Below are 27,484 nucleotides of genomic sequence, written 5' to 3'. Positions count from 1 at the left end.
CCAGTGATCATACAGTATCTGTTATGCGCAGGCACGCTAGACATGCAACGGTATACCGTATTACGGCGGTGTAAACAGCCACAGTATTGAGAACATCATATTTCCAAGCTCACTGTATTTAATTATTTACTTTGATGTTTATGTGCAAATTGCGCATATGATGTGCAACTCCACTCGCACAACTCGCAACCACACACACGCACTCGCACACGCATACACACTTGCACACGCATACACACTTGCACACACAGTCAGAAAATGTGATTTCTTACCTTATGGCTTCATCTTGGCCTTTCTGGATGCAGTCCTTTAGCCTTTTGGTTAGCCAGTTCACAGTGGCAGTATTGCCAGCAGGTTATTGAGCCTCCCCTGCCTAATTGTGGAGCACATGAAGTTGTTTATTATTTTCAGTTTACTGAAGGATCTCTCTCCCGCCAGTTACTGGTAAAGTGGCAAATAACATTAGCTGTAAACTTATAGCCTCCTGGCTTGAAGCAGCTTGAAAACATTTGGTCATTACATTTTTGTCTAAACTTTAAGCTCTTGCCAGCTCTGTATATTTCTGCTCCTTTCCTTCCTTGTGAAAATGCTTTGCTAAACAGTCCAGGAAAGTGGAAGGAATTATGGCAGACTCACGATTTGCCAATGGTTAACTGCCTCTCAAGTTAACTTAAAGGACAACTCCAGACTAAATAACATATAGGCTCATTTTCCAACTTAAATTGATCCCAAATTACTTGCCATGTTTGGTATTTTTGCAGAATTGCCCCTGTCGTCCAGTTTCCCCAGCAGACCCCAGCAGCACATAGCATAGAATGGAGCCCATAAGTATATTGCTATACTTTGTTGTGGTAAAAATGATTTTTTTTTTCTTTTTTTTTCATAAATCTGTTAATAGTTGTCATTACACTGTACACACGCATCCATGGTTGTCCCACACGAGCCACCACAGTCTCGTTAATCATGTTTTTGGGTGAGCGTACGACAAAGTACAAAGTACAAAGTGACACTGGCCAGTCAAAGCAGTCTTTTCCGGGACTTGGCAAAATAGGTAACAGCATAACATCTGTTTAGCAGACTACAGCGGTTTGTGTGGGACAACCAAGGCATGGATGTGTGTGTAACTAATAACAGATTCATGAGGGGGGGAAAACACTTTTGACAGCAACAAATAATGTAAGTAGCAATATGCTTATGGACTCCACTCTATGCTCTGAGAGCTGCTGGGGTCTGCAGGGGAAATGACCCAGATCCTCCTGTTCAGCAATACCATACGGGCGCGGGGGTGCTGCGCTTACGACTGACATCACACAATATGGCTTTTGGCTTTGTCGTACACCGGTATCGTGCGCCAAAAACAGCAGACCTACAAGCTCACAACGCATCGCAAGCGCAACGCTTTGTGGGCTTGTAGATCGGCTGTTTTCGCCACCTAACACTGCCACCGGTGCCCAGTTTTTAGAGACAGCATGTTCATTTCTTCTCTTTTATAATTAATATTTCAAGCCAGTGTTTCTCAAACCTTTAATTTCAAAGTCTCCCCTGCCAGGGCCGGGGCGGCCACAGCGGGGGTCCACGAGAGGCGCCACGGCTGCCCCGGGGGTCCCTCGCCGCCGCCCCACCACAGGGGTCCCAGACTCCCAGTCGACGTCAGTCGCAAGCGCAGGACCCCCACGCCTGTATGATAGGCGAGCCAAAATGGTACTGACACCGGACTGGGACAACAATTCAGGCCAGGAGTCATACACTCTTCCAGGCTACCCACTGCATGAGCACATGCATGCTGTGCCCACTCACAATTATGCGTGTGCACGTGCTCTCTCTCAAAACACACACACACACACACACACACACACACACACACACACACACACACACAATAGTAGGTCTAGTAGGCCTAGTACTAGTCACCAAGACTCACCATATACTCATTGTTATTCCATGATACTGTATGTGCAGACAGTCCAGTGCTTTTCTATTCCCTGGCCTACATACAGTATACAACATAGCCTACAACTAATGTTCTCATCAAAATGTTTCCCTCTATACAACAGTCATAACAGGACTCCTAAAATAATGCTAATGGGCTATTTGGTATTATGAGCAACTAAACATTATTAAAAATTAACTAAACTTTAATATTATGTTCAGTACTACTGTAGGTTGACGTCAAGTCACTCAACTATGCAATGCATAGGAATATTGATAACTCAATATTATACCAGTTGTGATTGTTGTGGCTAGGTCAGTGATTCTGACGTAAGGACCCACAGCTGCAGTGCATATGCATTGATTGGAGCACGGACCTGAGAGCTGCTAAATTAAACTGTTAATAATTTAGCTGGTCTCAAGCATTCCTGGGGACCCCATGTTAAGAACCATTGTTGTGTAACTTACTTGCAACAGCAGCATTATCAAGGTATTTGAGGCTGACTGCAGGGGGCTTTGAACATATCGGTCAGTTTGAAACCTCCTCCTGACACAGACCTTTTTACTTGTCCTTTCAGCTCCACGCTCTTTTTCTTACTGTGAATGGGCTTGGGGTCCATATTTGATCAAGATAATGTTGCTTGTCAAACGTCAATTAATCTCTCCTTCTCAGTAACGCTCAGCAACAGCCAGTTACACAACTACTAGCCTAATGACCTACTCATTCGCCCACGTTGCTTCTGTTTACAACTGTCTTGGGCGGGGCGGAAAGTAAACCAACCAATCACGTAGCCTATATTGATTATACAAGGGGGGGGGGGGGGGGGGGGGGGGGGTAATTGACACACGCCTCTTCTATGTCTGACAGCAGGGGGTGGGTTCTCTGCCAGCCACAGCACATTAATACCAGTAAGACTCCCTAATCGGGAGATAAGCGACCGTTGGTCGCTTATCTCCACAAATATCACAACCTCCACCTCTCACGTCATACGGGTAGCCATAGTTACACCTGGAATGTTGAATCTCCATATATGGAGATAACCTACGCATCACACAAAGTCTGACCTCACCAGCCCATACTTGGGCATGGACGACTTATATCTCCATATACGGAGATGGCCATATATGGAGTGGAGATACGATGACATCACAGAGTCCACAGCTGATGATGTGGCGTGATGTCATACAATACACAAACAAGCCCTATATAAAGGGGCAATTCTCACCAGGGAAGAGAGCATTGCCTGGAATGTTGAATCTCCATATATGGAGATAACCTACGCATCACACAAAGTCTGACCTCACCAGCCCATACTTGGGCATGGACGACTTATATCTCCATATACGGAGATGGCCATATATGGAGATACGATGACATCACAGAGTCCACAGCTGATGATGTGGCGTGATGTCATACAATAAACAAACAAGCCCTATATACTGATGCGATACGATGACATCACAGAGTCCACAGCTGATGATGTGGCGTGATGTCATACAATAAACAAACAAGCCCTATATACTGATGCGGAGATATGAGCAGGGCAAAGGTGTGACGTGTGACGTGTGACCGACCGACCGACGGACGGCCGGTGGAGGTTTTCATAGTAAACTGCTCCCTGACGGTCGCAATTATTTATTTTTTGACATGATAGGGCAGGCAGGTATTAGAATGACCAATTCTAATACAGGTAGTCAGGTAGGCTACAGTATAATTCCTTATGCTAAAGGTTTGGAGGCCACTTAGGTCAGGGTTAGTTAGCCATGTCACTCTATCTATGACCATGACTTAACCCATTTTCAATATATCTTCATTTTATTGGTCCTCACTCCTCAATAATGCTCATTTTAATGTGGTACAATTTTTGTCTACCCCATCTGTGTCTCTAGTGATGTCATCGACAGGGAATAGAAACTACAGGAGTTTCTATTAATTGAAAGCTAGAATGCTAAAATGGAAGCCATTGGTCTCGCTTTAATAGAAACTAGCCCTTACCCGTTCAAAGATATGAGCTCCAAAATGATGTGCAGTGTGTGGGTTATGGGATGTGCACTGTGCATACAGTATATGAGGGATGGAAAGTAACTTTAACTGGTGCTTGCATGATAATATGTAGGAGCATCAATGTAAGAAATACCCGTTTCGTTTAATGGCCCCCCCCCCCCCCAGCCCACCCGCCTGCGCACACACCCGCCTGCCTGCACACACACTCACACACACACACACACACACACACACACACACACACACACACACACACACACACACACACACACACACACACACACAGAGAGAGAGCTGGTTAAACATGTTGCCTCATGCTAGATGCAGAATAGATGTGCCTCATGCTAGATGCAGAATAGATAGTAGATACACCATAAAAATGCTGATACTGTGTACCGATCTGCATGATTTTGGACAACATCTGTAACAGGGCCAGAACCCCCAACCCCCCCCCCCCCCCCGCCCGCCCGCCCGCCTGCCCGCCTTCACACACCACACTCCCCCCCCCCCCCCCCCCCCGTGTGTGTGTGTGTGTGTGTGTGTGTGTGGGTTTGTGTGTGATTGTGCATGGCCTGAACAACAGCGCCCCTCCCTTAACATGTGTGGTCACAAAAGGTACTGTAGGCTAAATAGATATAGATACACCATAAAAATGCTATTATACAGCATACGATTTGTGAAAGTGACAAACGGGCTTCACAGTTATGTCAGGTGTGTTCATATGCTGATGGTGATGCGATTTCAGATCAATTGCTCCAGCCACTGAGGAGAAACGCTGAGACAGACAGACAGACACTCACTCACTCAGACATTCGCAAAATTATAGTATAGATGGAAATCTTGTTTGTTTGTTTATTTTTTTATATATTTTTTACAACCTATATGATGATGTCACTGTTAGGGTTAAGTATCCAGAGAGCCCGACCGTTTTTTTTTTTTCTTCTTCTTTTCTTTTGTTTTACTATTTCATCATGAGCGTTAGTGAGGACCAATTATATGAAGATAATACTGTAGGTTGAAAATGGGTGAAGCGAAGTCATCCTTTAAGACTGCATGTGAGAAAATACAGTTTGAGGTGAAAAATTATCATAATTAATCATTGGTGAAAATAAATAATGTTAAAGAGGAAAATAAATGAATAACTACATAGACTTAATATCAGGCTTTAACAGCCTAGGGCTATAGGCTATGCCTGCAGCTGCACTAATAAACATTAAGCCTGGGCAAAACTGGGCAAATTGAGAGCACAACCTGAGTACATGGGGAAAATCTAACCTACTTTGTTAACCCTGACACATGACTGTCATATATCCTTTGTAGACATTAGACAATGCAGGCCAATTTGCATCGCAGCGTCTAGAAGGCACCCATTTGATACACCTCAAAGCCAAAGAAACACAGCAGGTTATGTTTCCAGAGGTGGAAGCCGAAGCTGCTTTATAAAACAGATAATCGAATCATTCCGCATAGCTTCTTGGCAGCCTGCTGGGGAGCTACATTTAATTGACAATATTTGTGTCTGACTGCTAAATAAGCAATGGCATAGATTGCCATTAAGCCCTTCTAACTGTGTACACAGGTAATTAAGAGAACACAGACACAGATGCTTTGGGTGATGGGACAGTATCAGAGGACTCTCTTCATCTAATGCAGTCACAATATTATTTCCCCTACGGGGATTTCAACCTTCTACAGCTTACTGCAGATTTAGTCACATACTAATTACAGCCATCGCTCATTTAAAAGACTCCACCAGAATTGTCGTTACACGCGGCCTATGAAGTTTGTACAGGTTTTACGATTTAGTTACAATTTGCCCCAAAGTGGTTGATCTAAATCTATATATTATGTGGTGGGGAGATACATTTAGAAAATTGGGTTATCAGAATTACTGTCATATTTTCCCCTCTGATATAATGGTTGCCTTCCAGAAAGGAGTTGCCTCATCCATTTAGGCAATTTGTTACCTTAAATAAGACCTGTGACAACTTAAGGCTATTTTGGCCCAGTTATGTACAGTATATGTGCTCCTACTTTATATTGTTAAAGGCGGGAAGACGTGTCTTGGTTAGACTCGCCCAGGAAGAGAATACCACAACTGTCCTGGATATGGAATATAAATGAATATCAGGCTGGTGACTTGAATTGAGAAAAAGAGTTCCCTATGTGTGATATAATGTATGTTATTAATACGAGTTATTCGGCTGAGGCTGTGGTAATGGTATCCAGCAGGGATGTAACAACATAGAAAGCCTGGGAAAAAAGACTTTCACTGTTGAGGGTCAATTAACTTCATAATTTTCATATTTCCAATAACTTGTGAATAGCCTAATTTTTGTAAATAAATTATATTTTGGTGGTTTGGACCCAGTTTCATGATGACTATGTTTACGTGTTCAGCAATATTCTGACATAACTAGATAAAGACAATAGCTTGAATATAAAATTGGCTTGTAAACAGCATTTTCAGAGTAAGCATAATCCTATTAAGACATAATGAGTATTAAAATGTTGTTATCATAGTTTGGGTGCAAACACTGTACAAGAGGATATATTTTCAAAAAGGTTTGCTGAAATGGGATTGTACAATAAACAAGGTAATCAAAACATAATGTCTTATTTAGAATACGGCCAATAGTCTGATTATTGCAGTCCATGCAAATGCAGTTCAGTAACACAGACAATAGACACAAAGCACTTTGATTGACAGATGCAAGGCCTGTGTAAGTCGACGTTTCATTAACAAACCACATGCCACTGCCAAAATAGTCAAATAAAATAAAGAAAACGATCTCAAATAAATGGCCATTAAATTATGATCTACTGATTAGATGGAGTACAGTAGCATAACTATATACTTGTCATTGTCGGGTAGAAACCTTGTACTGTAGGCCTATGTCCAAAACCTTCCATTTTTGTTATGATTTTAAAAACGATTTAAAATAGTGAAAATTTTCACTACTTTTGTACAACACTTTTGTATGATGAAGTAGGGCTTTAATTGACCAAAAAAAAAACATACACATTTGTAACTTGGAGATACAAGGTTTCTGCCCGACAGTGACGTACTGTAACTTACACTTTGGTGACTCTGTGTTGAGTGGTAACAATCGCTTTGAATAAATACAAATAAAAATAGAGTTAGTGTTTGAGAGAGACACACACAGAGAAAGAACAAGAAGTTAACCTCTGCTTAACCTTGAGAAAAACATAACCCCTGGCTGGGAGGCAGCAGGAGTGAGCACTGCTTTGCATGATGATGACACAAGCTACTGTACACAACAAAAAGCTCATGAATAGAACTGAACTACTAAAAGAATTCAACCCCCAGACTGCTTTAATGGAATTGCTAACAGAACTATTGTTGAATTGGGTATGAATAAATGAAATATTTTAGATTGTAATTAGAGAAATGAAAAGATTGAGTGTTAAAATGTTTTCATTTACTGCTTTCTATTGTTTTAGCGATTTTAAGTTAAGTGTGGCCCCCCTGTCACATCTGCCCATGAAAGATTGCGGTGCATCTTGGGAATGGGCTTATTGTGTCTAAAAAAAAAAACACATTTTAGCCACTTGCATGCATGCCCCCAACCTGGGGGCATGCATGCAAATCACCAAATCACTAAAATGATAGAGAGAAGTAAATGAAAACATTTTAACATATTTTCTTTTCTCTAATGATCTAAAATATGAACCCTTGTTGTAAAAAAACAAAGTTTTTCTTTAAGTAACGGTGCTGCTGAATACGGACATATACAGTCAGCAATCTTAGCACAAGCAAACAGAAAAAGCATAAATATTTTTTTTTTATGCTGGAGGGGCCAGGAGGCAACGAGGTATATCAAATTGACAGTCACTGACACTTGTCCATGCTTAAAAGTTGCGTCTACTGGTGCAGTATATTAAGATAATAAGCCTCTGCCTCGTTTGCCTGTGGGGGAGGTCAAGCACAGTATCATAGCACGTTTAGTGGGATAGCAAGACTTAAACCTTTACATACTGTATTTTGTGACATCATAATTCATAATCATTTGTCATTTACTGATCGGCATGCAAGTCGATGTACTGTCGGCTTACCTTTGTCATGCAAAAGAACTATTCACATTTCCTGAAGCCTTCAGCGATGGATTGATCACATCCATAATTCAGCCTGCCAAGGTAAAATATAGCCCCCTCTTCTGATATCATCCACAGGATAATTGCCAGTAAGTCTGACATTTGCACAGCATAAAATCCACTCTGTGACAGAGGCTTTTTTTCTCTCTCCATCCATCTGACAGTTCAATTTCCTGTGCAAAGCTTTAATTTGGAGCATACTCTATATATCTGGAATTTAGATCTTACAAGGTCACCTCCACATGTATCTTGCAGATACTCATCGGCAACGTCATTTCTTATTTTACCCCTCTGCCACTGTGACCACAGAGTCGACTAACGCTCCTCACATGGAGTCGTTTTATTTAACTAAAGAAAACTATTTTAAACAATCTACTGAGCATGTAGCATTTAATAATAATAATAATAATAACAACTTATTATAGAATTTATATAGCGCCTTTCAAAAACCCAAGGCGCATAACAAAACAGAAATAAACACATTATTATCTAAGTATGAATAAACAATTGTCTCTTCAGTGCGGAGTTGAAGGAGTCCAATGTTGCCAAATGAAACCAATGCACCCAGAGATATTCAACAGTCAAGGCTGTGAATTCTTTCTACATACTTTACTGACAATCTTTGTATTCCACGTTCAGTCTATTCAAAAATATATGTGCAATCAAATAACCTTCATAACAAAATAAACTTCTCCGATGTGAGGGTAACAGAACAATAGCTGAATATCTGTGCGTTGTACAGAATGAAGACATGAACCTGGCTTGGACAGGAATTGAAAATCTCCATATACGGTATGTGCATTCGACACGGTTTCTTTTCCGTGCATGTTGAAAATCTCCATAATGTATGTGGATTTGACACGGTTTCTGTTATGTCTAATATTACGGCATGTGAACTCTATTAAAGGTGATACACCATGAAATTTCACTTTTCCTATTTTAAAACCTTTTTTTGGGGTCCCACTAGCACCTTCTATCCTCACAAAGTCCCATTTCTGACCGTTGTGTCTTTCTCTGGTTTTGAGAAGGTGGAGGTTAAAAGTATCCCAAGGGTTCTCAAAACAGGCTGTCCAGATTTGCTGCCGATTGTGACGTCATCTGCCGATTGTGACGTCATCACAAAAAAAAGTTTTTTTTTTATTTTTTTCAAAAGGATGTGGGGGGGGGGGGGGGGGGGGGCGCAGTTCAGACCAAAGGTGGTACTGCAGCTGAAATGCTCTGAGAGCCATTCAAAAATGAGAGAGGCTCTCTATTCAGGAGTGGTAATTTAGCCTCAAACCTTTTGAAAAACGTTTTTGGGACATAAACAATATGACATAAATACTTTTTAAATTCATGGTGTATCACCTTTAATGGTTATGTCTGAGTCATAGTAACAGGGGCCTCCAAGGGCCGCGGGGGTCCACCAACCGACAAACCACGCTACCCATTAGGCAATTTTATTATACGATACAGAATACATTTTTGATGGCAATTTGAGAAAGATAGTATAGTACACTCGCAGCCCAAACTGTGAATTTCAGTCTGGATAGCATACTGTAAAGCCATAACAATTTATTAAATTAAAATGTGTTTTTATTCAACATAATCTGTCACACTAGTACAGTGGAGTTTGCAGTGTTACATGGAACACAGGCAGTGAAAAAGAACTACCTTCATGTACAATGTACATCAACAGTGTATTGATTAATGTGTGCCCTTAAGGTAATTGCTTAAGGTCAATCTAGCTGAATAAACTGCTTTCTTGCTTCATTAAAGTAACCTATAACTTCTCCTCAGTCATTCAATTTGAGTTATTGACTATCAGTCCCACATGACATTTTGACGGACAAACAAAGGGCCTTGGAGTTCACGTAAAATTATTATTTTTGTTGATGGCATCCTTTGCCTTAGTAATCGATTGTGTCTGAGTCACATTTGTGACTGATAATAGTTATAGGCTATGGATATAAATCATCAATATGTGGTTTAATTGTACAATACTGTATGTTTTATGTTCACATCTTCAAACAGTATGTGTACAAATCCTAGATTTCTTTCTTTCTTTCTTTTTTATACATTTTCTTTTTACTTTTTTTTTGTCCCGATGAAGCCGGTCGATTTGACATATGGGATATGGCCCAAGTGTGTGCCACCAAAACTGTGGGAGGAGTAGAGCGGCAAAATAAAGTTTATCCGGAAATATGGAAAGCTGGAAGAAATTCTGACAAATATTCTAGTCTTGTTGCCCTGTTAGAACAAACACACTAATGATAAATATCACCCTCTCCGCCCGGCTGCTCACCAAGCCGGCTGCACCGCGGTGGATTCAAACCCCTAGACCAGGGGTCTTCAACGTTTTCAGGCCAGGGATCCCTTAGCTGAGAAAGATATGAAGCAAGGACCCCCTCTACATATTGTATAAATGTGTGATGCAGATTTCTATCGATTTCATAGATAGATTCATAGACTTGTTTGACAGCACTGTCATCAGTCTATGTTGGATTTGCGTTTTTAGTTAACTTGACCTTGACCACTCTGTACTTGGTCTGCTCTTTTTTTACCTCTACACCAAACCTATTTGTAGAAAATAGCTCATCTACTAGAGATTGTAGATCTGCTATTTTTTGCCCCCCCCTGTAGTAACTCTGAGGACCCTCTGTTGAAGACCCCTGCCCTAGACTCCCCAGTGGTGGGCAGGTACTTTTGCCTGAGTACCCAAATGCAAGATTTTATAAAACCCACAAGTTTTGAAACTATTTTTTTCCCCATCTACATGCCATTCCAAACTTATCTCCCACCAGCAATGTTGAAATCAAAGTTCATTCCTTTATCTGATTTCATAGGATGACTGCTGAGGAACAGATACATGAATAAGCCACACAACTTCAAAGATGACATTGTCAGCAACAGCATTTAAGCACAACAATACCAGTTGTTGTCGTTGCTGTGTGAATTGAGAAGAGTATAATGGTCTCTTATTGGTGGCTGGCCTGTTTCTCTCTCAAACACTACCACACATGCAAAGACACTCACGCTCCCACACAGACTTTATGTCACTGAAAAGATCCCGGTAGTAAAAGATATTCTCTTCACCAGCTGGCACTGTGATGTGTAGATGAACCCAAAGAAATGTTCCCCTATGACTGTAGCAGCTCTGTGCTCATGTCAAGTACAAACTGCATTTTAGTGTGATAAAACACGGTTCAACCCACAGTAGGGTTGTTAGTGTTCCTCTGAGGGCTGGGTGTCAGCTCTTGAGCTTGGGTTTTATGAAATTGCAGTACAGAGTATATCAGCCCAACCTTGGTAGAATGTGTGGCATACTTTCCAATAAAGGCAAGTCCAACATTCAATGTCTGCTGATTGCAATGCTCTGACAAAAAGTGTTGGTGGGGTTTAGTTCAGCCATATGCAGGGGTGTCGCACCAAATTCTGGGCCCTGGGTACAAGGATTCACTGCGGGCCCCCCATGAATGTTCTTCATAGGGGGAGGGGGTTTAACCCATGCACTTAGACTGGGAACGCATTATTTTGTGATTTAACTATTGAAAAATAGCAGATCTACAAGCTCACAGCGCGCAACTAGATTTTTTTTTGTCAGTGGTGCTTAACCCTTTTCACGTGAAGGACCCCCAAAATGACATGTATTTGGCCACAGACCCCCATCTCAAAATATTTTGTTCCAGGGACCCCCCAGAAGCTGAATTTGAGTTACAAATGTTCGCTTAAAAAATACATAGGCCTATACCGTATTCAAAGATTTGCACACATTTTCATGACTTCAAAAATAGCAGCTGTGAGCTTGTATATTTTTCAATAGCTAAAGTAATGAAGGCCCCTCCACCTTGGGCCCTAGTAACTCAGTCCCCCACCCCCCCACCCCCTTGTGACACCCCTGGCCATATGTCCAGTGTTAGGAAAAAAGAAATAGTGGCAGTAGGCATGGAAGAGAACATTTCTAATCCCATGTGACACAGACCAAATTGAATTGTCTACAAAAGTGTGTAGTCTCGTTTAAGGACACAGTGACAGAGACATTGTTCTGAATGAACAGCCAGCCGGCTCAGTGTACCCATGCATGAACATCACCGAATGCAACACGTTTGTCAGCTATAAGGCATTTCTTTCTTTCTTTTTGAGCGGTGCAAACCACTCCTATAAGTGGCTGTGCGTGTGTCCGTAGGCTTTTTCCTCAGCGTTTTGCCATAGTAAAATGTGCGTGCGTAGCATCATGTTTGTCTAGTGATGTCTGTTGTATGTCTGTAGCCTTTTTCCTCAGCGTTTTGCCATAGCAAAATGTGTGTGTGTCCGTAGCTGTGGGTGTGTCCGTAGCCTTTTTCCTCCGCGTTTTGCCATAGTAAAATGTGTGTGCGTAGCATCATGTTTGTCTAGTGATGTCATATGTCGTATGTCTGTAGCCTTTTTCCTCAGCGTTTTGCCATAGCAAAATGTGTGTGTGTAGCATAGCCTATCCTAGACTCAAATCCTAGTCTGAAGATGTTATGTAAGCACGACCACCGCTCACTTCACATTGGGTGTGATTTTTTAGAAGCATGTAATGACAGTGTTGAAACAGCAGCGCCTGCACCTACAAAACTAGACCAGGTCAACCTGGTTGTGCCAGACCCCCTGTCTGTCATCATCATTTATGACATCATGCCTTTTATAGGCATGTCATCATCATGTCATCATCATATATACCCTTTATATAGAAAACCCGGACAGACAGACCGACATTTGCTTATGTAGGCCTACCCATTTCATGGGTCTGGCAAAAATGCAAAATGTGACCCCTGCTTGTAGTAAGTAAGAAAGACATAATGTAGACTTTTAATTGCGACCGTAGGTCGCATTTACTACCAAAACCTCCACAGGCTGTCTGTCAGTGAATGAGTCAGTCACACTTTTGCCCTGCTCATATCTCCACAACCGTTGCCCCCATCCATGCCAAATTTTGCACACACACTCCTTGACTGCCAAACTACAACCTCCAAGGACCCCCGGAGCCCCAGGGGGACCCCCAGATGTAAAAAATGACCAAATGTGCAAAAATGACCAAATGACCACCCCAAAGGGGCTGCTCACGGGGAATTCCCGGGGACCACAGACTCCTGGTGCTCCAGAACGGATGCAAAAGTGGTGGCGCCCCCAGTGGAGGACCCCCTGCCACTGCAGCGCACATAAAATGCCGTAACTCGGGCTAGAGAGAGCCGGGGCCGGTACCTATTCGTCCGCCAAGGCAATGCGGAGACCCCACCCCTCATTTCTCACATGGCCCTATTCTAGCGCCACCTTCAGGCCGATTTTTAAAACACATTTTTGGACACTGCTCCTACAGTTTTTGCCCTAAAATCACGAAAATCACTACACAGCATGTCTACACTCATGTCATCAACATGGATCAGGAAGATTTTGGAAAAACAAATTTTTGCCCTATTTGTGGAGATAAGCCACCTACGGTCGCTTATCTCCCGATTAGGGAGTCTTACTGGTGTTATACCATACAGTACATCAAAAGGCAACCTTTCAAATAACTCCGGACCTACTGTATTTCTAATGGGAAACCTATTATCATTAGGGGCGAGCCCAAAGATCAGGGGTGTAAAGTAACTAAGTACATTTACTGAAACAACAGAGACTGACACAATATGTCCATATATGGTCATTCCCAGATATGGGCTTAATAGTGACGACCTCAGGATATCGATGTCATATATGGGAATAAAAGGGACAAGGACGGAATTAATTTGCAAGTGTGACTCGCGTCAAACCACACTGGTTATCATGAGACTGACACAATATGTCCATATATGGGCATTCCCAGATATGGGCTTATTAATGATATCAGAGATCTCCATATATGGGCATAAAAGGGACAAGGACAGAATTAATATGCAAGTGTGGTGGTAGCCGTCACATTAAAATTGGAAAATATCCTTACCTGTTTGTCCTGTTGTCCAGATTGGTCCCAATCCGGCATGCAGGTGAACAAACTAAGTCAGCGGCACAAACTCCAACCACTGATCACAAGTCTGATCAATAATCAACAAAGTTTAACATGGTACGTACAATACAAAACACACGTTCAGCTTTCAGCAGTCTGTCCGTCCGCCTGTGTCTAGTCCAGAGAGTAGCCCGTTTATCTTTATAGTGGAGTTTCAGTCCCCAAGGAAAAGTTTTTTGATTCACTCATTCAATAACCGATTTAATCTCCCACACCCCGCCGAAATATTCCCCGCAAATATCTCCCAGATAAAACTATTGTGATGGTATAGTGGGCCTCTCGCTGTGGCGTTGGTTTCCCATCAAGCTTCACTAGGCACGGTACACATAACCCTTCCTGACCCTGTGAGATCAACGTCACAGACAAACAGTACGATGACCGTAAGCTGAACCATGTGTTGCCACACAATGAAAGGAACAAAGGATGCAATTTTAGCCCGTAAAAGACGTACAACTACGTACAAAACCGTGACGGATTCTGTCTCCGAATATGTACAAATTGCTTTGACTGATCTGACTTGCAGTAAGAACAGGATAGTCCAGAGAGCTCGTAAGGATGTTACTGTACATAGCCAGATGTTGGCAATGATAGACAGATATAACATTATATAGTGAGACCTATACTTGCGTGGGTCGTGGGTCAATAATAAATTAAAGTTTGAAAAATACACAAGTAACTACTGTATATGTCAAATAGCCGTATTATTTGAGATATCTGACCTGTACAATATGGAGACGACTGGATCATCACCTAGATCTCCATAACTGGTCAATACCTCTACATCTGACCTCACAGACTCCTTATATGGATATAGCTGGCCTGTTCTGACATCACAGTGATGACTTGACCAGCTCAGCAGAAGGGTACCTACATGCCAAAGCAGCCATGTGCATGCGCCCATGCACGCACCCAAATCCTGAACTGACCATGTGTTTGTTCTGAGCAGAAAAATATGCCATGGTAACCAAATAATGTTATCAGTATGGTCAGAAAGGCAAAATCTATTTGTCTATTTTGCCAAGACACAAGGTAATGCTACTGTAGTTTTTGGAAGGTTGTAAAGTCACTAAAAGCTAAAGGCCTGTGTCCTCTCTCCCGTCACAGATTAGTAGAGAGAAAGTGGTGTTATTTATAACAAATCAGACATTTGTGATGTGCTTTTAACCATCATTTTATATCATCTGGCCATCTATTTGACAGGCAGTCTGTCAATCTACAGTAGCTCCATCAGATCATGGTTGTGAATCGGTTACTGACAATTCACTAAAGCGTTTCGTTTCGTCCGGTAACGAATGCCCTTTCACAAATATGCACTAAGAAGTCAAAGGGTGCAGATGTTATTAATCCATATCTCCTGCATCTTGCATGCATGCATAACTGCTTCACTGCTTGCCCATATGTTTTATTTAACAGTCTTAGCCTACCTCAGGCACAATTCCTGCAACATGGAAAGATGCACAAGTTATACCACTACGTAAAGGTGGTGAGCAGTCTGAATTAAATAACTATCACCAATATAAGAATTGAGCTGTCTAGCCAAGATCCTTGAAACCCTAGTCAGTTCCAGCTGTACTGTGTGCATTCCTGAACACACATAACATACTTCAACCTCAACAGTCAGGTTTCAGACCAGGTCATAGCACTGTAACAGCTACAACGCTTGTCACAAACAATATACTAAAAGGCCTAGATAATTACCAACACTGTGCAGCTATTTTCATTGATCTTTCAAAAGTGTTTGTAGTGTGGACCATCATATTTTATAACAGAAACTATATCCTGGCTTGGATGATCTCTGTTAGCTATAGTTCTCAAATTACAGTATCTGACAGGGAGAACTCAAGCTGTTGTTGCTGATGGGTCATCTTTTATTCACTCTTTATGTTATTTTAATAATATTGCACTCCCTACTCCCCTCCCTGCACTGTGATTTAAATTTCCACACGGACGACTCACAAAGCTTATACAGTAGGCCTACTGGCAGGCACGTGCACACATAGACATCAAAGGGGGCAACGCGTCGCAGTGCGACACGTTGTGAGCTTGGAGGTCTACTATTTTCAATATTTTCACCAAAAGGCCCTTTTAGAAATTTCAGCCCCTGCCTCTCTAACATTCTCTGCACGTCCCTGCCTACTGGCCCAATTAACTCTTGGAGTGGCCACTGCAAATTTGCAGACTGTCTTCGACAGGTTTCAATTGGCTCTAATTAATCTTAAGCTTGTTTTGAACTCTAAAAAAAAACTAAATGCTAACACAAATACGTATTCACACACTGGGCATTTGGCTAGATGCCAAGCTCTCATTTAAGGTCCATGAGGAGCACCTAACCAAGGACAGATTGATTTCCTCTACAGAAACAAAGTCTTGTTTTTCTCTTGTTAGTAGAAAGACTATTGTTAAATCTGTAATAATGTCTGTTTTAGATTATGGTGATGTGCTGTACATGCATGCTTCACTCTTTACGCTGAAGCCTCTTGAAGCATACGTATACCACACTGCTTTATGATTCATTACTGGCGATGGTTTTCACACCCATCATTGTATTGTATTCATTGTATGAAAAACTGTGTTGGTCATCTCTTGCAGTTCGAGAGCAACATTATATTTATTTATTCAATAACTTTGTTGTTCCCTGTAGACTTACTATGGCTCTATAGCACAGAGGAAAGAACTTAGCCTAGAGAACCAAAGGTTGGTGTTTCAAGACCAGTGAAAAGCATATGCTGTCTTTCACTGTCTGTTTAATTGTCTTGAATGTCATGACTTCTGAATAAAGATTTATTAAAAAATACATAAAAAAACTTGACCAAGTTGAAAAAATCCACCAAATTTTCCTCCTCTTTACGAAATGGCACAGCACAGAGGCTTTCCACCTATGCTTTCCACCGCTTTCCTCCTCGTGGAAAGCATAGGTGGAAAGCCTCTGCGCTGTCCCATTTCCTCAGAGGAAAATTTGGTGTTTTTTTTTTTCAACTTGGTCAAGTTTTTTTTATTTTAATTTTTTATAAATCTTTATTCAAAAGTCACGACATACAAGACAATACAAAACAGACAATACAGTACAGAACAACACAAAAGACAAGTTATCAATACATAGAGCATCAAACCCACAACCTCTGGTCCATATAATCAGTGTGTTAACACAGTGAGCTACAAGCCTCTCTATGATTTATCATGGTTTTCCTTCCGTTTTATCTTATCAACATTCATGATAACACTGAAAAGCACTAAAGACACCCCTGATGGAACAGCAAACACAGTTAAGACGTAAATGATCCCAAGGCCCCTTTTGATGAGTGACAACCAGAAGAACAACTCAAGGAAGAAGAGAAAATGATGAAACCTTCAGAGAACTTGGTGGTTCTTTGTGTTAAGACGCTGTCACTGTGAGCCAGAGTTCCTGGGTTTGAATTCATTCAAGTTCATCCTGTTCTTTGCTCTGAAACATGTTTTGGAGACTAACATCCAGAAGAACACTTAAACCAGATAGAAAACTGTGTTGACCTTTTCAGAGCCTTTTCTCTATGTTAAGGCGCTATCTACATGAGCCAGAGTTCATGAGTTCAAAACCTATCCAAGTCCTTCTACTCTTTGCTCCACCATATAACAGTTGTACTTGATAGAAACCTTAAGGCCATAGGATACAAAGCTTCCTTTGTATCTATCCTCGTTTTTAAAAACAAATGCTACTGGACATTCAACACGTTCACAGACACACATTAGATATACCAGTCCACGTATGAAGAGTGAACAAGGAAAGGCTTCTTTAATTTATTATGCTCCACACAAATGGAACAGACTTCAGGACTCCCTGAAACTGGTTCGATTGGTCTCAATAGAAACATTTAGGGTGTTCCTTGAGGACACTAGTGACAGCGTCTGTTTCATGTAAACATATATTAATTTGCATCTCTGATGTTGTAATTCAAATGTTTATCGTTTTTCATGATAATGTATTGTGTTTTATATACTGTGATCAGGGCATCCTTGAAAAAGAGAGCAAATGGGCTTCACTGAATAAATAAAGGAAAAAGGTTGACTTGTGAGTCTACTTAGTCTAGTAGTCTAGTAGTAGTACCTTATCAGCCAATGTCAAGGTGGCATTGTCTCTTCAAACAATCACTGCTGTTACTGATGGCAGAATGTAGCCTTTGGTTGAATGTGGAAATACAAATACAAATCACTTCCACCTTGAACGTCTGACCAATCATGCAAAATGTTCTGTTTGAACTTTCTTCAGGTTGTCAGAACATTTCAGCGCTGCAAGAGTGTCTGAAGAAAATTCTGAGAGATGAATCCGAAATTCTGAATGATGTAATTTTGTAGGTAATGCTGCTACCCTGTCTGGATGTCGGACGGACTATGTATTGGCCTTGAAGGCCAATATCCACTCTAGATCGGATTAAAGAAATGACTTGATCCCATTCCATAAGAGACTGGAATGGTATCTTGCACGGAAAAGGGATATTTCTAATGCTCTCCTCACCTGCACACACGTCAATCCACAATCCTTTGTGCAGAATGGTGGCCCACTTTCATAGAAAATAAATCAGGGGCGGCAACAACAAAAAAAGTGCCTCACAGTACTGTATGTACAGTACTTGCAAACCCAGAAGCATCTTGCCGGATCAACTTTATTGCTTCATTAAAGTAAACACCTAAATCAAGCCCTGATTTATAAAGACACACTCGTTTGTTCAATAATTACAATAATTATCTAAATTATCTCCTCAGCCATGAATTTGACCAAACCTACTGCAGCAACAGTGGTTGGTGGCTTAGTTCTGTTTATGTTTGCAATGTTGATTTCTTTCAGCTGCGAGATCAGGACAGTTCAGTGCAAGAAGGTGCTGCCAAACTTAGCAAATAAGACTAAATATAATGCTTAGCTTTGTTAGGGTGTCTTGTATATAATATTTATAGTTATTCCATAGCCTATAAGAATCAACTGATGGAAATTGTATACCTGTCTGTGCTGGTCCACACAATATTATCATGAATGTGATGTAATGCTGAAAGTGGTACACATATCAGTACACTATATCAGTTTTCATCTGTAAGATTATTGACAAAGCTGTTCATATACTGTAGGAAACCGAAAAGAAATGTTTTCAATATACATTGATTTTCATAATATTCTATAATGCTAGGTAGCCTAGTTGACAGCTCAAAGGGTGTACAGCGGTATGAAGTTGGTGATTCCTGTTGCAGGACAGAGAAGCCTGAGTTGAGTTCATGAAAATGGATTTGTGAGGAAAGCAATGTTTGTCTTACTCGGATGAAACTCAGTGCAATATCAGTGCAAATAATGAATAAACCACTGAACAACTGAGAGAGCAATTCCATCCTCAATAAAGCTACTGTGAAGTCTATTCAAACTTCAACTGCCAGTCCTGCTCACAGTAGGTGTTGAAAATAAAAAATATCGGACCCCATAAATGTGTGACATATTTTCTATTATTATCAGGAAGGATGAGAAAGTGTATCATTTCTGTAGTGAAGTCATGACTACAGTACATTTCTGTATACCACATTGATAAAGTTGTTTATGTGGTATTATAGGCTACCTGCTAAACCTATTTATTCACTCCAGTTCCAGGCAATACTGTGATTAAGATGCACCTTTTCTATTGATGTAGAAAATGGTACATAGACTACCTCCTTTGTAGAGCCACAAAAAAATAAAAAAACACAAAAGAAGACACATTTATTCGCGTCCCATGAAAATGGGTTCCGACCCACTGTTTGGGAAACTCTGTTATAGACGACGTCTTGGAACTGGGAGCCAGTGGAGCCTGCAGAAGGTGGGAGGTAGCCTATGTAGTCCTGGTGCGGGTCAGGACCTGAGCTGCTGGGTTCTGTATGGTTTGGAGAGTGAGCGTATGGATTTATCAGGGTAGCCAAACAGGAGAGTGCCGAGCTGGTCGATACAGAAACAAACAATCACGTGGATGAGCACTTCAGCAGTGGAGTGTGTAAGCGAGGGGCAGAGAATGAAACAAGGCAGCCGTACTGATGGTGCTGGAAGGTTAAGGGCGTAGGTCAAACAACACTGCCAAGTTCCCGGCCATTGGGCAGTGTGTTGATAGTCCATACTGAAGGGGCACATCGCACTGTCGGGCAGAAACCTTGTATCTCCCAAGTTTCACATTTGGATGTTTTTCGTAAGGTAAAGCCCTGCTTCATCACACTAGACTGTCGCACAGGACTAGTGAAAATAGCAGATCTACAAGCAAACAAATACATAAATTAATATCATATCTGGAATTGGGTGGATGCACTAGCTGGGCAAGTAACTAAGTTAGACTGTTGCAGGAGGACGCTGTAATTGGGACACTGGCTGTTTGAGCCACCAGCATGCCTCTTCTGCGTTGATGACAGTGTGGCCCACCCTGTCCCATCACTAGCTATCTCTGACACTAAACATATAGTGGCTCACAAAAGTGGTGGCCCATTAAAGCTGTAGAAATGGTTTATATCCATATGCAAAATGATGAATCAATGTTGAATTTCTATTACCCTACTTCTCAAATTGGGGCTGGCATGCAGGGACACTGCTGAGAAGTGGAAATACTGGTGGAAAAGTTAAATTCTTTTGATGACCTTGGCACAAATGAAGTCTCCAAAGTCACAAGAGAGAGGATACTGTACAGTTCCATGACTCTGGTAGTCTGGTTATGCTTCTAATAGACGTGAGCGCTTATTCAATTTCATTCCGCGTTGTCCTTCAGAGAACGTTTCAATAGAAAGCCTTGTGTAAAATAGAGAAGTGATTTTCAAAAGAAAAGTTGCTTTGTCTTCAAGGACGCAATCAACAAAACCTCTTTGAACTTTTCCCTCTCTTTGTCCGAAGGACACTTTTAACATCACACACAATACAATATGCCATTTCAAGTAATAACCACTGAGTATAAAGAGACCAGACTTTCATTCCACTTTTCTATCAATTTCGCAAGAGAAATACAGGCAAAGTCATCAAACCAGAAGGGAAGCTTTGTGAAAACATTGATCGAAAAATGATAAAACACATTCCACAAACTAAACATCAATATCGATATGAAACATTCTGCACAAAGTACATCCTATATAGAAAATGATCAAATTCCACACTATTTAAACATTATAAAGATATTAATGGCAGAATCTATATTAAGGTTGAATTAGAAAAGAGCTAATGATTAAAATAGCCAATTAATAATGTACAAGGAGAATTCAGCAATTAGTGGTGTTTTTTTGTTCTTTGTACAAGGTCTGAGTTAAAAAAAAATGGATAAAGACAAACTAACAAATGGCATACTTATTCAGCTTCTAAATAAGCTTGTAAAGTTTGTAACTGTCGAAAGGTCAAACATGATTCAAACAAACATTCATATAAACAAAATGTATCCAAATCTTAATTGCACTGTGAAAACTTAAGAGAAAGCAACAGTAATCAAATGCAGTTCACTCCAATTACATTACTAATAACAATGGACAATAGTAAATCTATGTGCACAGAGCAATTTTGTGAGATGCAACACAACTCCTTCCCCATATTTCCCAGAGGACAACTGTCCCACTCCCAGGGGCGTCACACCAAATTCTGGGCCCTGGGTACAAGGATTCACTGTGGGCCCCCCATGAATGTTAACTATTGAAAAATAGCAGATATACAAGCTCACAGCGCGGCACCGAGTGCCGCGCTGTGAGCTTATAGATCTGCTATTTTTGAAGGAGAAAAAAAATGAAAATGTGTGCAAGAAACCTGTTTCCATGTCAGTGATGCTCAAACCTTTTCATGTCAGGGACCCCCAAAATGATATGAATTTGGCCACGGACCCCCATCTCAAAATATCTAGTTCCAGGGACCATCCCCCAGAAGCAAAATTTGAGTTACAAATGTTCGCTTAAAAAATACATATTCAAAGATTTGCACAAATTTTCACGACTTTTCAAAAATAGCAGATCTACAAGCTCGCAGCGCGGCACTCGGTGCCGCGCTGTGAGCTTGTAGATCTGCTATTTTTCAATAGCTAAAGTTACTAGGGCCCCTCCACCTTGGGCCCTGGTAACTCAGTCCCACTTTCCTACCCCTTGTGACGCCCCTGCCCACTCCTAAATATGTTGCATTAAATCCAGACCTAACCAGGCTGCCCAGTGATCCAAATAGACAGTGGTGGAGAAAGTAAGAATGTCAATACCGCAATGAAGAAATACTTTGTTACAAGTAAAAGTCTGGAATTAAACATTTACTTGAGTAAAAGTACACAAGTATTGGTATAAAAATGTACTTAAAGTACCATAAGTAAAAGTGCTCATTAGGCAGAATGTCCCTATTTCAAGTTTTCAAATGTATAAATATCTTTTGAAAATAGCAGATCTACAGTACAAGCTCACATAGGTGGTTAATATATGTTTTGTGATAATAATGAAAATCTACAAAGTAACTACAGTAATAACACTATCATGGCTGTCAGACAGAAATCTTGTATCTCCATATATTATAATATTCTTGTGGATAAACTACTGTACACTGGATCCATTGGAACACAGTTTTTGACATACAAGGTTTCCACCAGACACAACAGCGACGCTATGTTTGTGCAGTGTTAGCATCCAGCCATAGCCAGCCACTGTGATGAAGGCAGATGTGTACGCATTAGCGGGAGCGTTCCTTTAGGAGATCTCATTAAAACTGCTGGATCACAGCAGTTTGCAGTCAACAGTACCCACAGAGCAGTGGTGGAAGACGTACTCGGATGTTTTACTTACAGCAGGGGTCTTTAACAGGGGGTCCGGGACCCCTAGGGGGTCCTCAGAGTTACTACAGGGGTGCCGCCAAATCTTTGTGTGATCGGATCATGTTTTTTACATTAAACACCTGAACCCTAGCATCCCTATTCTGAGTGGAACATTAGCCAAAAATAGCAGATCTACAAGCTTACATAAGCTTGTAGATTGGCTATTTTTGGCAAAGAGGTTTGTCAAGGGAAAAGAAGAGCAGACTAAAGTATTTGACGGTTCAAGTGGTTTAATGTCTGACTCCAACATTACAACAGTGCTGTCAAACAAATCTAAGCTGTCTAAGAAATCTATGAACTTTTGTAATCTGCAACATAATTTTATGCAATATGTAGTCCCTGCTTCATCTCTCTCTCAGCTAAGGGGTCCCTGGCCTGAAAACGTTGAAGACCCCTGACTTACAGTTTAAGAGTGGCAACACCACAATATATAACACTCTGTAACATAAAAGGCCTATGTTCCAGATTTTACTTGAGCAAAAGTACAAGTAGTATTGGCATCAAAATATACTTAAAAGTTCCAAAGTAAAAGGAAAGTCGCTGATCTGCAAGCGCACAACAAAATAATCAAAATCTGCAGTAACTGTAGCGGAGTTAAAAGTATAGTTGCCTCTGAGATTTAGTAGAAGAAAAGAAAAAACTAGAACAGTACTTGAGTAATTACTTCAAACCACAGACAAAACAGAGAATGGAGGAGTTACCGTTGTCTGAGTGCACGTCAAAAGCAGAGCCAATTGATGTCTATCTTAGGAAACGTCTCCATTGTATACGTCTGCTATTTAGCATTTCCAAACCACAGCCTAATCATGATGGATAGCTTAATCTCCATCCTTCAAAAGAACGTCTAGCAAGGTCAAGAAGAAACCATCGGGTCCGGAGGGAAATGTTTGTACCGATGACTTTTATCTTGTACTGTACATTAGGACCCACACAAACGGCGCCCTTTATTCTTTTGATGGAACATAACCTTCAGAGGAATATCAAAAGAAGATAATCAAAAAAGAGGGTGAATGAATGTCTGCAGGCTGGACATGAGACTGCATGGTGATTGAGGGCTCTAAGAGGCAGCCGGTGCATCTGGGACCATCGCACCTTCCCCGCTGCGACACTATCGCCAGATTCAATCTACAATATGCTGATTCTATCATAATAAAGAAAATTGGCTCACTCCCTGGGGAGAGGGACATCTAATAGAAAATAATTCTGTCCTTGAAGCACTCCGGGCCCCGTCTTTGATTAGATGATGCTATCTTTGTTTAGACTTTGGCATCTGGGGCAGGACTGTGTGATCATATATTTAATTAAAATACCATTGCCCGAGCTGTCAAAAGGTACTTATCTCATGGAAGCGCTCACCCTGCCCCGGCCGCCGCAGCCCCCCTCTTGATTCAAAAGATTATCAGTGTTTATCAGGTGGGCCACATGAAGGCAATGGTTCTGTGTGTGGAATCTGTTGGCTTGTCAAACTACTGCTCTGTCCTCCACCGTCCTCCTTGACTGGTAGCCTGACATTATCGGTTGGACGCCATCTAGCCTGCAGACAGGAATATTCACCTTTTACTGCTGTGTTTTTGTCATTTATCGAGAGTGAAGCATAGTTATGGCTTTTTTTTTACAGCTGTCACAACCTTACAACGACTTGTTTTATTTCTCTGACTGAGCAAGCTGACCATCCTAAGTGATCAGATCATGATACAGTTTTTTGTTTCACAGCAAAAAAAATAAGAATTCTTTATTATTAGTGAGATTGTCAAACCAATTCAGACTACTAGATGAATGGTGAGGTTTAAGATATTCAAAAACTCAATAGTGTATACAGGCTACTTATTTTTAAATGTAGTAAACAATAAAGAATATATTTAATGTATGAAAATGTTTTTCAGCACCTACTGTACATACAGTACAGTATAAGCACAAGATAACATACTGTCCTTGATTTGGTCAACTTGCTACAACACCTATAGCCTATAAACCCATTACAACCCTAGAATAAACAGCTCTGCATTTTTAAAGAGCTCAGCAACTGAAGCTTTCAGTTACAGCTGACCTGCATCTTGTTGTACAGCACGCTGCATTAAAGATCATGTGACATGAAGTCAGCGGTGGAAAGCAACTCAATACATTTACTACAGGTACTGTAGCCTACTTCAGTACAATTTTGAAAGTGTTTCCATTTTTCTATACTCCACTACATCTCAGAGGCAAATAATATAGTTTTTACTCCACAAAAGTTATCTGATAGCTTTAGTTACTAATTACTTTATAGATTTAAATTATCATTACAAAACATACACAGATTACTTACAGTAAGTATCTTTTTGTTTTTTACTTAGTTATTTGAAAATAGCCTACAAGCTCACAACACGTCACACTGCAATGGGTTGTGAGCTTGTAGATCTGAAAAAAATAAAAAATAAAACACATTTTGAGTTCTGTACTTTAAGTGACTTTTGCATTTTTACTCAAAGTAACATTTTAAACCTTTTACTTGCAACAGAGAATTTCTACATTGTGGTATTGCTACTTCTACTCAAGTACTCAAACATCTTACTTCTTGCACCATTGCATGAAGCACACTCCATCCTGTGACCAGCAGTAAACATGCCAGTCCCATGATAGCCATTACGGGCTTCCAGGCCAGCATGTTTCATCTCTGGTGGCCTGTGCATCGAGAATTATCTTCCAAATGAACTCGGCGAGGAGTGTTGTGAATGTCACGCGACCTGTTTGCGCCTATGGCGGCATAGTCCCCGGTGAGTAAGTGTTGTGATACTGTCAGACAGTAAAGGGGCTCGAGGGGTTTTATCGCTTCCTTCATGTGTCATAAAATAAAGCAGCAATGAGACAATCTTAAGTATATTTATGAGCGAGTGAGGGGGCACCTGGGAGTGAATTAAAGTCACAGACAGTGATGCATGACAGAGGTGCAAAAAAGGACGTCTTTCAGGTGAATGACGCGAATGCACGACTACTTGGCTAATCAGCTGTGATGTAAACTTAGACTTGACAGATTGAACCTTGAATTGTGTTTGTACAGTATTATGACAAATATGCTACATTGTTCTGGGAACAATAGCACTGACACATGGCAGATGGTGACAGGTCCCTTAGAATCAGAGATACTGGAGAAAGTAAGTGGAATTATTTATCCAAGAATATATAAACTGATGCACAACAGTTCAGAAAACTAAAACAGAAAGTTTATTTGTTTAATAAACTGACATACCTTTGGCTCAAGGGGGAGGGGGACTGTGACACTTGTTGTCACAGTCCCCCTATACTGATTAATAACAAATCTATACAAACACATTTAAAATCAAGTTAGTAATAGAGGAATATCAATACATCTCCCTGACCTTTCCTACGGGAGCAAAGGTGAGCTACAGAATTGAAGTTTTAAAGTCATTAAACCATGGCTTGTCCGTGTGAACAATTCAGGCCATGGAGGGGAATTGACAAAATCCCCCTCCCTATCTTGAATCAATGTTATCTCTACAGAAGAAGGTTGGGAGCCAGTTTCTTTTATGTGCCAAAGCTGTCAGGATGTCCCAATGCACAAAGCACGAGATGACATTGATTCACCTTTCATTTGGAATTCTGCCAGGCATTTGGCCATCGATTTTTCATGAAGGGGCAAGATATGAAAGGTGCCATTTTATACGTCACATCTGACCTACTCGTACATCACAGTTCACATGACATACAGGTGTTTCAGGGCATTATCTTTCACTCACACCCGCACTCATTTGTATTGCTATTGCGAGAGATGTGCCATTTCCAAACGCCACACGTCCACCCATTAGCAAGACAGTAGATTTCCAGGGTATTTGAAGAACATTGAGCTTAGATCAGCTGTTTTTGCTATTTTTATGACCTTCTCTGACTTCGAAGTTTGAGTTCTTGCCATTTGTGAGTTTCTGCAAAAATCGCTCCATTCTCCATAAAAAATGGAAAGGCAAAACAAGGAAAGAAACCTGTGGAAAAAATGCATTTGCAGGACATTAATTTTGCAGGAAAGGAGCAGTAAATACTGATGAGTTGAAACGGCACACCTGCACATCAACATTTTAAGACACACCCGCACAGCGTCTTCAAGGATAACGTTATTGAGTTGCTAGAAAACGTTTCGATCTCACAGGATCTTCATCAGATCTAATTATTAGGTATGCTTTGAAGTAGTGATGTTATGAGTGACATTTTACCACAAACCCAAAAATACCAAGCTAAACGGCTCGCACTGCAACAAGTTTAAAACAAGCATAACTCCCCGAAACCCCAAGCTTTTAAACCTATAACTCAAAACAACCATTTCTCTGCGCGCGCACACACACACACACACACACACACACACACACACACACACACACACACACACACACACACACACACACACACACACACACACACACACACACACACACACACACACACACACACACACACACACACACACACACACACACACACACACACACACACACACACGTGAGGATACCAAGTCCCAGCTACCCACCCTCAGGTGCGGCAGAATACAGTTTTACAAAACAATCTCTACCAGACAGCTCACTATTGCCACAAGCTGACTACTTCTCATTATCAACACAGTCAGCTGGTTGCCATGGTTTCATGGTTTGTCCCCTCTCCAGTGCCACAATATTATGTATA

General features: G+C 41.0%; 1 long non-coding RNA gene across 1 annotated transcript in view; it reads right to left on the bottom strand.

Moving 5' to 3' along the window:
• Window positions 1-14,317, bottom strand: part of LOC308298714 — a 67,276-nt gene extending 52,959 nt beyond the window's left edge. Inside the window, exons 1-2 of the long non-coding RNA XR_013962730.1 lie at window positions 13,974-14,317; window positions 273-373 (exon numbers count right to left, since the gene is read on the bottom strand). This is a non-coding gene — a long non-coding RNA (uncharacterized lncRNA). The remainder of the gene's footprint in view (window positions 1-272; window positions 374-13,973) is intronic.
• Between the last annotated feature and the right edge of the window lie 13,167 nt (window positions 14,318-27,484).

The sequence above is a fragment of the Nannobrachium achirus genome, assembly GCF_963921795.1.
Source record: "Nannobrachium achirus genome assembly, chromosome: 14".
Lineage (NCBI taxonomy): Eukaryota > Metazoa > Chordata > Actinopteri > Myctophiformes > Myctophidae > Nannobrachium > Nannobrachium achirus.
The sequence above is the reverse complement of the archived record's forward strand: the minus strand, read 5'-3'. Positions and strand labels throughout refer to the sequence as shown.